The following is an 11,320-nucleotide window of genomic DNA, read 5'->3' on the forward strand; positions in this document are numbered from 1 at the left end:
AATATTTTTTTAATTGTCATCTTTTTTAAAACATCATGATTTTAAAATATGTTGTTATACAAATATTATTGTTTTATTTGAAAAATGTTTTTAAAACTAGTTCTAAAAAATCGTAGTTTAAAAATAGTATGTAAAAATTGTTTTTTAATATTTTATAAAATATAATTCTATTTAAAAATCTAAAATATTATTAATATGTTTTTTATATTTTTAAAAACAACCTTTATATTTGTTTTTTTAATTTTAATCAAACCTAAAAAACGAGTGAAAAATACTATATAAAAGTTGAAAAATGTTTTCTAAAAATATCTTGTTTTCGTTTTTATAAGTTGAAAATTATTTTATGTTTTTAAGAGTATAAAATTATTTTTTATTTTTGTTTTAAAAAATAATTATCAAATAGACTTATTTTTCTATTTTTAGCTCATTACATCAAATAACGTGCATGTGGTTGATGTTATTTTTAACTTTGTTTTTAAAATTAAATTCTTAAGAAAATAACATAAAAATGGGAAATTCAATTTTACTTTTTATCTTCAAATATAAAAGTAAAAGAAAAAAGGTGTATAATAAAATAAAATAATTAAAAAAAACATAATTATGCTTTTTATATTCCAATTAATAAAATAAAATAAGGATTATTTTGGTCAAAAAGGGTCAAGATATTACAAAGTAACTCCGGTTAACTCAAGTGGTTAAAAATATCTTTTATTTTATTTTGTAAAAAACATTTTAATATATATTCTTTGTTCACACTCTTTGATCCATGTTTTTTCGTATGTTAATGGTATTTTTTATATTATAGTCACGTTTTCTATACGCTTAGTAGATCAGAATTTTCACATGATATATCATTTTAATTTTATTTTATTTTATCTACTGAGTAATTTTAGTTTACCAATAACTTTTAAGCTTATTCTTTGATTTTTGAAAAATTACCGAAGTAAAAAGGTAATAAGGGGTCTTTTCTCTTTTCTTTAATTATTTGGGATTTATAATTTCTTCCTTGAGGCGAAAAATAAATCTTTCCTTATTAAAAATCTAACTCCATGTCTTTGGATTTTTTATCCTAATCCAATTTGCCTATCCCATCTCCTCCTCCAATATTAGAAATTTTGCTAATAATATCCGCTATAGGATTCTCATCTTTAGTTAGTATATTAATAGAGAAATTCTCAATTCTTGACATAATGCATATACAAATATCGTTTATACAAACGTGGGGTTAATCATTTGATGAGACATTTCAAATAGTGAATTTCTTCCATTTGACTTTAAAAATATTTGTTCAAATTTATTTTATTTTTTTCAGATTTTGTTTCATTAATGAAGTGACTCTATGATCTCGATAAGAAAATGATCTTATTTATTGTTAACATCAGGAAATGAAATAATTAAGAATCTCAAGTAACTAGCCAAGCCGCAAAAGTACCTAAAGTGATTATAAATCCCATGAGTAAAATGGGTCCCACAACAAACCATTTATTTCTAATTTTTGATTAAAAATGATATAAAAATATGAAATAAAGGAGTTTATGCACTAATATTTGTCATAAAATGGTCCGGCCATAATAAATGAGAAGTTATACAACTCAACTTTAACATAATCACTCTAATATAGTTGACTCTTTTAGGTACTTGAATACGTCTCTTAAGCCATTCATAATTAATTTTACCAATTTTAGTCTTTGTAGTACATTTATTACTATAGTATCCAATTTTTACACAATTATAACACACACACACACACACACATATATATATATATATATATATAGCCTTTTGTACATGCTCGCTTGTTCCTTCAAGTAAATTTCTTCTATAAGCTTCAAAAATTTTATTCTTTTAGCTTCTTTCCTTTATATAGCTTTATATAGGGATCATACCTATTAATATTACTTTTCCACTTTCTTTTATTCTCATTCTCTAAGGTAATGTTATTGTTCAAAGATTTTTTGCATAACTTTTTCCTTAGTTGTCTTTTCCTTCCTTGGATTTTATTCCAATTGTGGAATTTAAGATATATTTTAATATCTTTTCGAGGTTATCTCCGCACGTTTATCTTTCATATAGAATTTTTTTTCCTTACATTTTTCTCTCTTTTCTGTATATATTTAAAAAGTGTTTAGTAAAACTTAATATTTATTACTTAATGACTTAAATTAATTTTAAGTTAAATGATACTTAAGTTATCAATGTAAAACTTATTATTTAATTTTTACTTTAAATATTAAGATTGTTTAATAAAATGAACTTAAAACTTATTTTAAATTATCAAATCAACATATTTATTCTTATAAATTACCATTAGTGTAAATGAGGTCGAGTAATAGTAAACTTTATAGAGTAATAAAGGAGATTGCATAGGTAAGTAGAGCAAATGAAGGTAAAAAAAATAAAAATAAAATGAATGTATGAATATAAAAATAAAAATAATTATTTTTACTTATTATTTAAAGTTATTTTTTATTTTAAGTTATACCATTTAATTGTTTTACTAAGTATACTTAATGACTTAAATTAAGTTATTATTCCAAAAGCTATTGAATCGCTGCTCTATTGCTTTATGTGATCTATTTTTCTAAGGTTATGTTTGGTTGACAATACATATTAAGGAAAAAAAAAACACTAAAAATTTGATTTTTTATATTTAGTTTCATTATATATATATATATATATATAATTAAATTTAATTAAAAATTTACAAATTTTTTAAATAAAATGAATTCGAATTACTGTATAAAAATAATATATTCACTTTAAGTTTGTTTTTTTTTAATCCTTTTTCACTTTTTCTCCCATTCTATTTTTTTTTTCCTCTTGCATTCTCCCTCAAATTTTTTTGTGTTTTTTATTCTCAAATATATTTAATTATCAAAATATATTAATTTTAAAAATTTTTGACATTGAGTTTGTTTGTCATACATCCCCAACTTTCTTTCATGAAAATTATAATAAATGTAAAAATAATAAAAATAAAATAAAATTATAAGGTGTGTGAAATCTGCCTTTCGGTGCCGTGTTTATAATTGACAAGAATAGAGGGGGTAGAATGATAATTTTGGGGCGATCCAGGTTGGATAGATGAAAGAGATGGAGATGAGCCATTAAATAAATTTGCAGGGTGTGCCAATTGCCAGCAGGCACGAGACATGTCCGTGCTGTCACGAGTAAATTCTCCCTTAGCTTGGGAGATCCTCATCCAATCCATGGGACCATGGTCCATGCAACTGTGACCTTGACGGCTGCTCCTAATTAGATTGCGAATTGCGAATTGCGATGGGTTGTCCTCTTCTACTGGGCTACTGGTTACGCTACACAAAATAGTGACACATTCAGCTTATTATAAATATACTTCTCAATTGCGCTCTGAAACAGGGCCAGTCTTCTGCCATCTGGCAAAATTCTTTATTCTTCTTCGCTCGTCCTTAAGATGATAACTTTAAAAGTGGAACACGGCACTTAGCAGTCAAGCTTGGCTGGCCATTCATGACTATGGTGTAAATCCTAAAGCAAATATAAATATGCTCAAAACTTTAATAATATATATCAGATATGAAATTAAAGAAAAATCGAAAACCTCAAATCATTGATGGTTTGAGAATCCAAAAATCAAATTTGTTATGATTGAGGTGCTTTTAAATGCTCAGTCAATCTCAAATGAATCTAACCACAAAATCTCTATTCATATTCATCATAAAATCAATGTCATAATTTATGATTGTTAACGAAAATAAAAAGGGAAAACTGAATTAACGAAAATCTCAAATATTATGGACTAGATTTTTAGACCCATTCAAGAAAGTCTAGTATTATTCTCAAAATTGATGAAAGATCATCTATCAGATTTTGGATCATTTAGGAAAATCTAACATATGGCTCAGGTGACGTTGACAGTCGAATGAGTTTGAAGCACGGTAGCAGGACATGGGCGCTGCTGGGGTGGGGTCGAGCCGGCCGTGAATGCCATTGCTGTCTTCTTTGGAATCTGCTTTCTCCTTTTAATAATCAATCAGGATTTGGAAACAAATGTTACGGTGGGCAGCAGACAGTGTATCTGGAAAGCCAGTCCACAGAATAGACGCATTCCCCATCGGCACTTGTATCCTGATTAACATTTCACATTCTCTTTAAGAGCTTTGGTGGATAATAATCGAGCAAGGGTGGGTTGCCACTTGAGTCAATTTCGTGGCAAGTAATCAGCCATCAATCCCATTCCCACGCCAAGGTTGGCTGACAAGATGGCACTAGGGGACAACCCATGTTTAACAACATTAAATCATACAAAAATTTGGACCCAAGATTAATTGAATAGAGCGGAAAGGGTTGTTTGGGAGATTCCAAGTATGGATCGATTGACTCCATTAATGCCTAGCCTCTGGACCCACCCCATGAAGATAAAATTAGTTCAAATATTAGAAAATCAAACATACCCTTACTACATTGAATTATTTTTAGCATTCAAGCCTACCTTCCCTTTTAAAAAACAGAGTAGGTTCTTCAACAGTTTCCATTCACCTAACTCGTTTGTATATTTATTTAGCTTTCACATTCATTCCCCCTTATAGTTTACCTTAAACTTTATATAGTCAAGAATTAAATACATTAATAAATCCAACAACTAGAGAATCGAATCAAAAACAGGATCCTCGTTACAGGACGCATCACATAATGAATGGACTTTCAGGAAAATTAAATTGAATGAATAAAAGACACATGGGTTTATCAGATGGAATTAAGTCATTGCTAGTTTTAAAAACACTTTCTTGAACACCATGTTGGCATAGGCGGTTGAAGAATATCTCAACCCCCATGCCATGCCTGTGACGTTGGCACTGACAAGTCAAGAATTGTTACAGGTATATCGATGTTGAAATGGCAATAACTAGAAAATATAATAATTCAAGGTTTTCTGTACAAACCTTAATGTTTATAATTAATCATTGGAGAGTAATTTGTTGACCATTATTGGTATCGTAGATATGATTTAGAGGGTGTTTATTTTTTTTAGTTTTTCACTTAAAATAATTTATTTTCAAAATCTAGGTTGTTTATTTTTTTATTTTTTCATAACTTATTATAAACTTTTTACTAAAAAAAAAATTAAAATATGTAACTTTTTTTAAGTTAAAAAAATAACATATTGATTTTTCTTTATTTTTTAATACTTAATAAAAATAAAATATTACAAAAACAAATAATCTAATATTTAATACTATTAAACATTAAAGTTCTATTTAAAATTAAGTAAAAAAACAAACATCATCTTGATCTTTTGTGCTTAGGGCCATGAATATGTCTATCATTAAAACATATATAAATAAAGTAAAATGATAAAAAAAAAAAGAAGTAATACCATATGCCATATGCCATGGGATGAATTTTTTTTCTTTCTAATACATATAAATTATTTTATAATTATATATGTGTTTTAATGGTTTGAAAGTCCATATTTAATTATTATTTTAATATAATTTAATGAATATTTTGCTTTTATTTTAAAAAAATAACATTTACCACTCTTGGATTTTAAAAATTAATTAAGGTATTACAAACTAAATTGTAAATAAACACCTTAGGTCATGTTTGAAATGGTAAAATAGAGAATAAGAATATAAATTTTTAAGCATTTTTAGTTTTAATGGTATTTTTAATTTTTAAAAATTATTATTTTATTGTTATTCAGTATTTATGTTTATTTTTGGAGAGAAAAAAAAAACTCAAATCAAGTATCACGTAAAAAAAAATTCATGTGTTATCGAGATAATAAATAAAGAGGTCATTTGAAGAAATAATTATGTAATTTATGAAAAAATGTATATATTTTTTAAAAAATTAAATTAATAAAAATAAAATTAATTTATAAAATTTGAGGTTCTCTTTTCAAGAGAGAGAGAGAGAGAGTGAGGTTTTTTTTTCAAGAGAGAGAAGAAAAACTAAACCAATAGTTATTTTCTTAATTATCTAATTTATGAAAAATTTATATATTTTAAATATTTTTAAATTAATAAAAATAAAATTAATTTATAAAATTTGAGGTTCTCTTTCCGGGAGAGTGAGGTTCTCTTTTTAAGAGAGAGAAGAAAAGTTAAACCAATAGTTATACACCTACAGCAAAACATCATGAGCATCCATGACCTAGTTTATTTGTTTCTCTTTCTTCCCGTGGATGCCCTTGGAAGAAAATGGGGCATCTTCCCTTTAATGATTCAAGGCTGTTGCCCTGCTTGGCAGTCCTATCCTAAGGTAGTATATGAGAATCCAAGGATGGTTAAGCCTGAAAATAATTTTAAAAAACAAAATTTTAAAATAGATTTTGAAAACTGTTTTAAAAAACAGTTATCAAATTGAACCTAACTTTCCATGTTTGTTAAATTACTCGTGTTCTGTAACAGGACCTACAAGAATAACACAGCAATAAAAGGAAGATGATAATAGGAACTAGCATGAGACTATGAGCCACTTCATTCCATTATTCTGCTAGATTTTGTTAAAAGATTTACCATATGGCAGCTTAACTAAAGTTCACAACACCAATAGAACTCAGAAGCATCTGATAACGTTGAACCTAAAGAAATCTAAAAAAGTAAAAAAAATAAAATAAAAATCTCTTTAGTAGATTCACAAGGTAGCCATTTGTTTACCGGCACAACAGATTACTTAGTGGGTGAGTGAGGACTGCAAATATTTTGAAATAAAAAAATGGGTGAGTGTGGCATGCTTGTGCTTGCCAAACATTCCTCAATTAAAAATTTTACAATTTCAACTATGGGTAATCCATTAGAGATTCAAGTTGCCACCAATATTTGTTGAGATGAACTCTTGTCATTTTCTCAACTTTTTGATTTGTATTGGGTTGAACATGTCCCTTTTGAATGAGTAATTTTCTACAACGATGATAAGTTAATGAGCGTATTGAAGATGGATGGAAGCCCACATCCGCATGACTTGAATGAGTGGACAACGATTTCTGTATAGAAAGGGTGTGTCCACTAACCATAATTCCATTACTTAAAAAAAAAACCTCCAATGGCATCCACGTCTGTCCTCTATATTATAATGTTATGGACCAAGTTCATGGTTAGTGGGAGAACCTTCTAAACCTCCTATATGATCCCAAAAGCCAAATTCTCTTTTCCCAGCCTTATCCACAAAACCCCATAAATGTATATTTTCCCACAAATGTATATTTGATATTGAAGGAATTAGAATTCATGACGTATGTCTAAGTATAATGTATAATGTGATGAATAGATTCACCCTCGAGAGGTCGACCCTTATTCTCGTTGCATTCGATTTGACACTCATTTATCTAGGTGATTGAGAGTAAGTCATTTGTCTTTTATTCCTTCTCTTGCAAGTTAAATAGATGTCTAAATTTTTTTTCTTTATTTGTTTTCATGCAAAAAAAGAACACATACCTATCACGACCATATTTCTTAAGCATGCATATGGAATTAAAATATTTTCACCACGTGGAGACTATTAATAGATACTTTTCAATGGTATTCACAATCTCAAGGGGCAAGTCTAGGTGTCAAAGATCCATTGAGGTTCCCCTTGCTATATGTTAGCCCTAGACTTGATTAAGCATGAGTTTTGATGATAACAAAATATAACTTGGATCATTTAATTTTAAGTGTGATAGATAAAAAGATTTCCTTTGATTAATCAAGAAGAAATTGCATAAAGTTACATAGTTCAATACTATAATGTTAATGAGGAAAACAAGAGAATGTTCTTTTCAAGATTACTTTTAGGACCTTAAAATTGTAAAGTTGAGGTCCACTAAGCTAAAATGCATGAAAATTATATAAGACATCAAACATTTCTATTTTTGATTGAAAACTCATCAAATTAAACCTTAATTGTTTGAAAATATTCAAAAATTTGATGAAGTACTTTTCACATGAAAACCAACTTTAATAATTGCAATTCATGCTTAAAAGGAAAAATCTACTAAGGTTCCCTTCCTTGACTAAAGTTGCGCTAGACTAAAATTCAATAAAGTACATTTCACATGAAAACCAATTTTAATAATGGTAATTCGTGCTTAATTTTTTTTTTTTAAATTGACTAAAGTTCCTTGATCCCCTTCTTAACCTGGGGTGGACCATATCATCTTTTTTCTTGGAAATGATAGGGGAACAAAAAATTGTGAAGCACCAAAGTTGTGCTAAGTTATGCTTGACCCTAAGTAGGACCCATTTTTGGAGAGTTGAAAGGACTTAGGGAACCAATTCACAATGGTTGTCCTTTGTGTCATGATAGGGAAAAAAAAAGGAGATTAGGCACTAGAAGTTTCCCCATCATTTTTTTTTTCTTTTTATCCCTTATTAGCAAAAAGGTTTCATTCTCATTATTGCCCCTAAAGTTCTCAATATGGTTCAAGTGTCAAGGCATATCTCCCTACTGCTCGGATTCAAGTTCAAGTTAGGGTCGATCTTTTAAGTAGATTTTTTTTTTTTGGCATTTTTCAAAGCTCACCCCTCTCGTTTTTCCCATTTGTCTCAATCAACCACTTTATCATTTTCTCCATTTATTCCCCATCTGCCTTGTTGTACCTTAGAAGATCTAATATTGACAATCCAACCCTAACAAGAAATTTCTTAGGTCGACATTTAGGAATATTATATGTTGTACAATATGATAGATTATCCATTTTTGAATACTTTCAATAGCAACCAAGTTTTCAAACTTCATTTCATTGGCTAGGTTGTCAAAGACCATGTTAAGTACTATATTGCTCTATTCTTTGAAGCAAGGGCTTGGATGTTGAGACTAAGTCATTGTTGCCATCTATCCATCCTCTTGTAGGACAACTATGTATCTCAATTTTCATCTTTTATTTTCATTTTCAAGTAGATCTGACATGTATTTAACTAGTATTATACTTCATAGAGTCTTGTATTATGATATTTCATATTGGATAGGAGAAAAAAGTTATTGACGCTATATATATATATATATATTGTAGACATATTTTAAAATCATTAGGGCTTATTAGGCTTAGAGAGCATGTTGTTATGAATGACATCAAAGTCGATTCTCAACTTCGTTGTAAGAGTTTGTTTGACCCTATAATCTTATGAGACACAACAATGATATTGTATTTGCATGGAGAGAGAGGAGATAAGAGAGTTATTATGATATCCAACTTTGAAAAGAGGAAAAAGTTTTTGAGATTATATATTTATGAGCTCATTTTAATCATGTAAACATGTTTTCAAACTATGAAGACTCTCTCAATTAGAGTGGACAATATCTATACAATTGATAGTGAGTCATCACACATGTAAAGTCAAGAAACTACCGTTGTGTGTAGAATTAAAAAACTACCATCAAATGAGGGCCATGGGTAGACACATGTTAATAGTATTCATCGTCTTAGAGGGAAGGTTCTTGTATGAAGGTCCTACCACTGTATATGTAGGGTTAGCTTAAGGCCAACACAAGACACATCTATTATCTTGAACTTTCATTTTCTTTATCATTTCTTTATTTTTCTTATTTTACAACTTTAGACCATATTTGTTATGTGAGAATGAGAAATGAAAATGAATATTTTGTTTTCATTCCTATCTCTCATTGAATAAGAATGAATTTGATAATTTCAATTCTTGTATTTGGATGCACATAAGAATATAAGGTTGAAATGATTATTTATTTCTATTTCAATGTTTGGTAAATAATAAGAATATGAATAAAAGAAAAAATAAATGATAATAATACTCTTACATATAGTTTAAAATAATTTTTTATTTTTATTTTAAAAGAACATTGTTTATGAGTTTTTTTGGCCTAAATAATAAGATTAAGAAAAATAATATTTGTTTAATAAATAAAAATTAATTAAAAAAATCCATAAAAACACGATGAAAAATATAATAGTAACATTACTTTTAAGATATTATAGATCATTTCTTATAACAAAGGAATCAAAATACCATATTTTGTAAATCAATCGAAATCTCATTTATTAATGAAATTTTATTTTTATCAAAATAATTTTGTCATTGTCGTTTAAATTATCCAAACATAAGAATAAATGAGAAAAAAAATGAGATCTTCGTTCTCACTCTTCATTCCATCATACCATACATGACCTTATTGCTAAGTGATAAGTTTTTCATATCTAGTATTCCCCTTTGCTTACAAGTTATAAGAAGCGTGAGCTAGTTGATGGACGGATTGTTAACAATTTGCCAGTAGAGATGTAGAACGAAGATATGGAAAGGAGGGTTTGCTGGAAGATTCTTCTCCAACGTTGGTTCAATAAAATTCCTTTCCTTCATATAGGGATGGGTAAATGAGTTTTAAAACTACTGGACAACATGGAGCACTGGCTTCTCAACAATATTTTCCTCCTCAGGCCTGATTGCAAAACTGGGTGGTAATTCTAGAGTAAAAACATGCAGGTGATCTGACAACATAGAGCAAGTGTGGTATACCTTTGAGATCATTGGGAAGCAAGTGAGACCAAGTGGGATAACACCAAATTGGCTGTGTACTGCCACTCAACCTCACTATGGTGCGTGTGGCCTGTGATTCTACATCCATTTGGGTAAGGTAGGACAAATTTATGTAATGGACCACCATCTTACACCATCTTCTGGTGGCCCTTTTCTTGGAACTATTCCAAACATGGAAGGTGCTCATGGACAACTACACCAACTTGCTTCTTGTGACTTTTCAGGCAAATTGATCACATTAAAAAGAAATCCTGGATTTAATTTATGAAAAAGGCTTCATAGGTAAGCCTTGAGTTTATGAAAAAGAAATGAATTTAGTGGGTGTTTGGTAAAATTTAATATTTATTATTTAATGATTTAAGTTGATTTTAAGTTAAATTATACTTAAATTATTGACTTAAAGTTTATTACTTAATTCTTACTTTAAATATTAAAGATTGTTAAATAAAATTAATTTAATACTTATTCTAAATCATTAAATTGATAAATTTATCTTTAAAAATTATAATTAAAGTAAGAGATGTTAAGTAACAATGAAAGTTGTGGAATAGAAAAAAGAGATGATGAAGGTAATTATGATAAATAAAGATAAAAAGGTATACCATTAAGTTATGTTACTAGCCATACTTAATGACTTAAATTAAGTTATTAAGTTACTTTAAGTTATTAAATTGATTTTCCAAATACCTTATTGATTTTCATTTAAAATGAGAACATATATATAATAAATTAATAAAATTGAGATTTTTATTAATCTAGAATGGTTGCGGCCTTTTGTTGGAAGCCCAAATAATTTTGTCGGCTTTGTTAGGCCTAGGTGTATGCTGATTTGTTGTTCTGGGCCACTC

Source organism: Vitis riparia, chromosome 1 (genome assembly GCF_004353265.1).
Source record: "Vitis riparia cultivar Riparia Gloire de Montpellier isolate 1030 chromosome 1, EGFV_Vit.rip_1.0, whole genome shotgun sequence".
Lineage (NCBI taxonomy): Eukaryota > Viridiplantae > Streptophyta > Magnoliopsida > Vitales > Vitaceae > Vitis > Vitis riparia.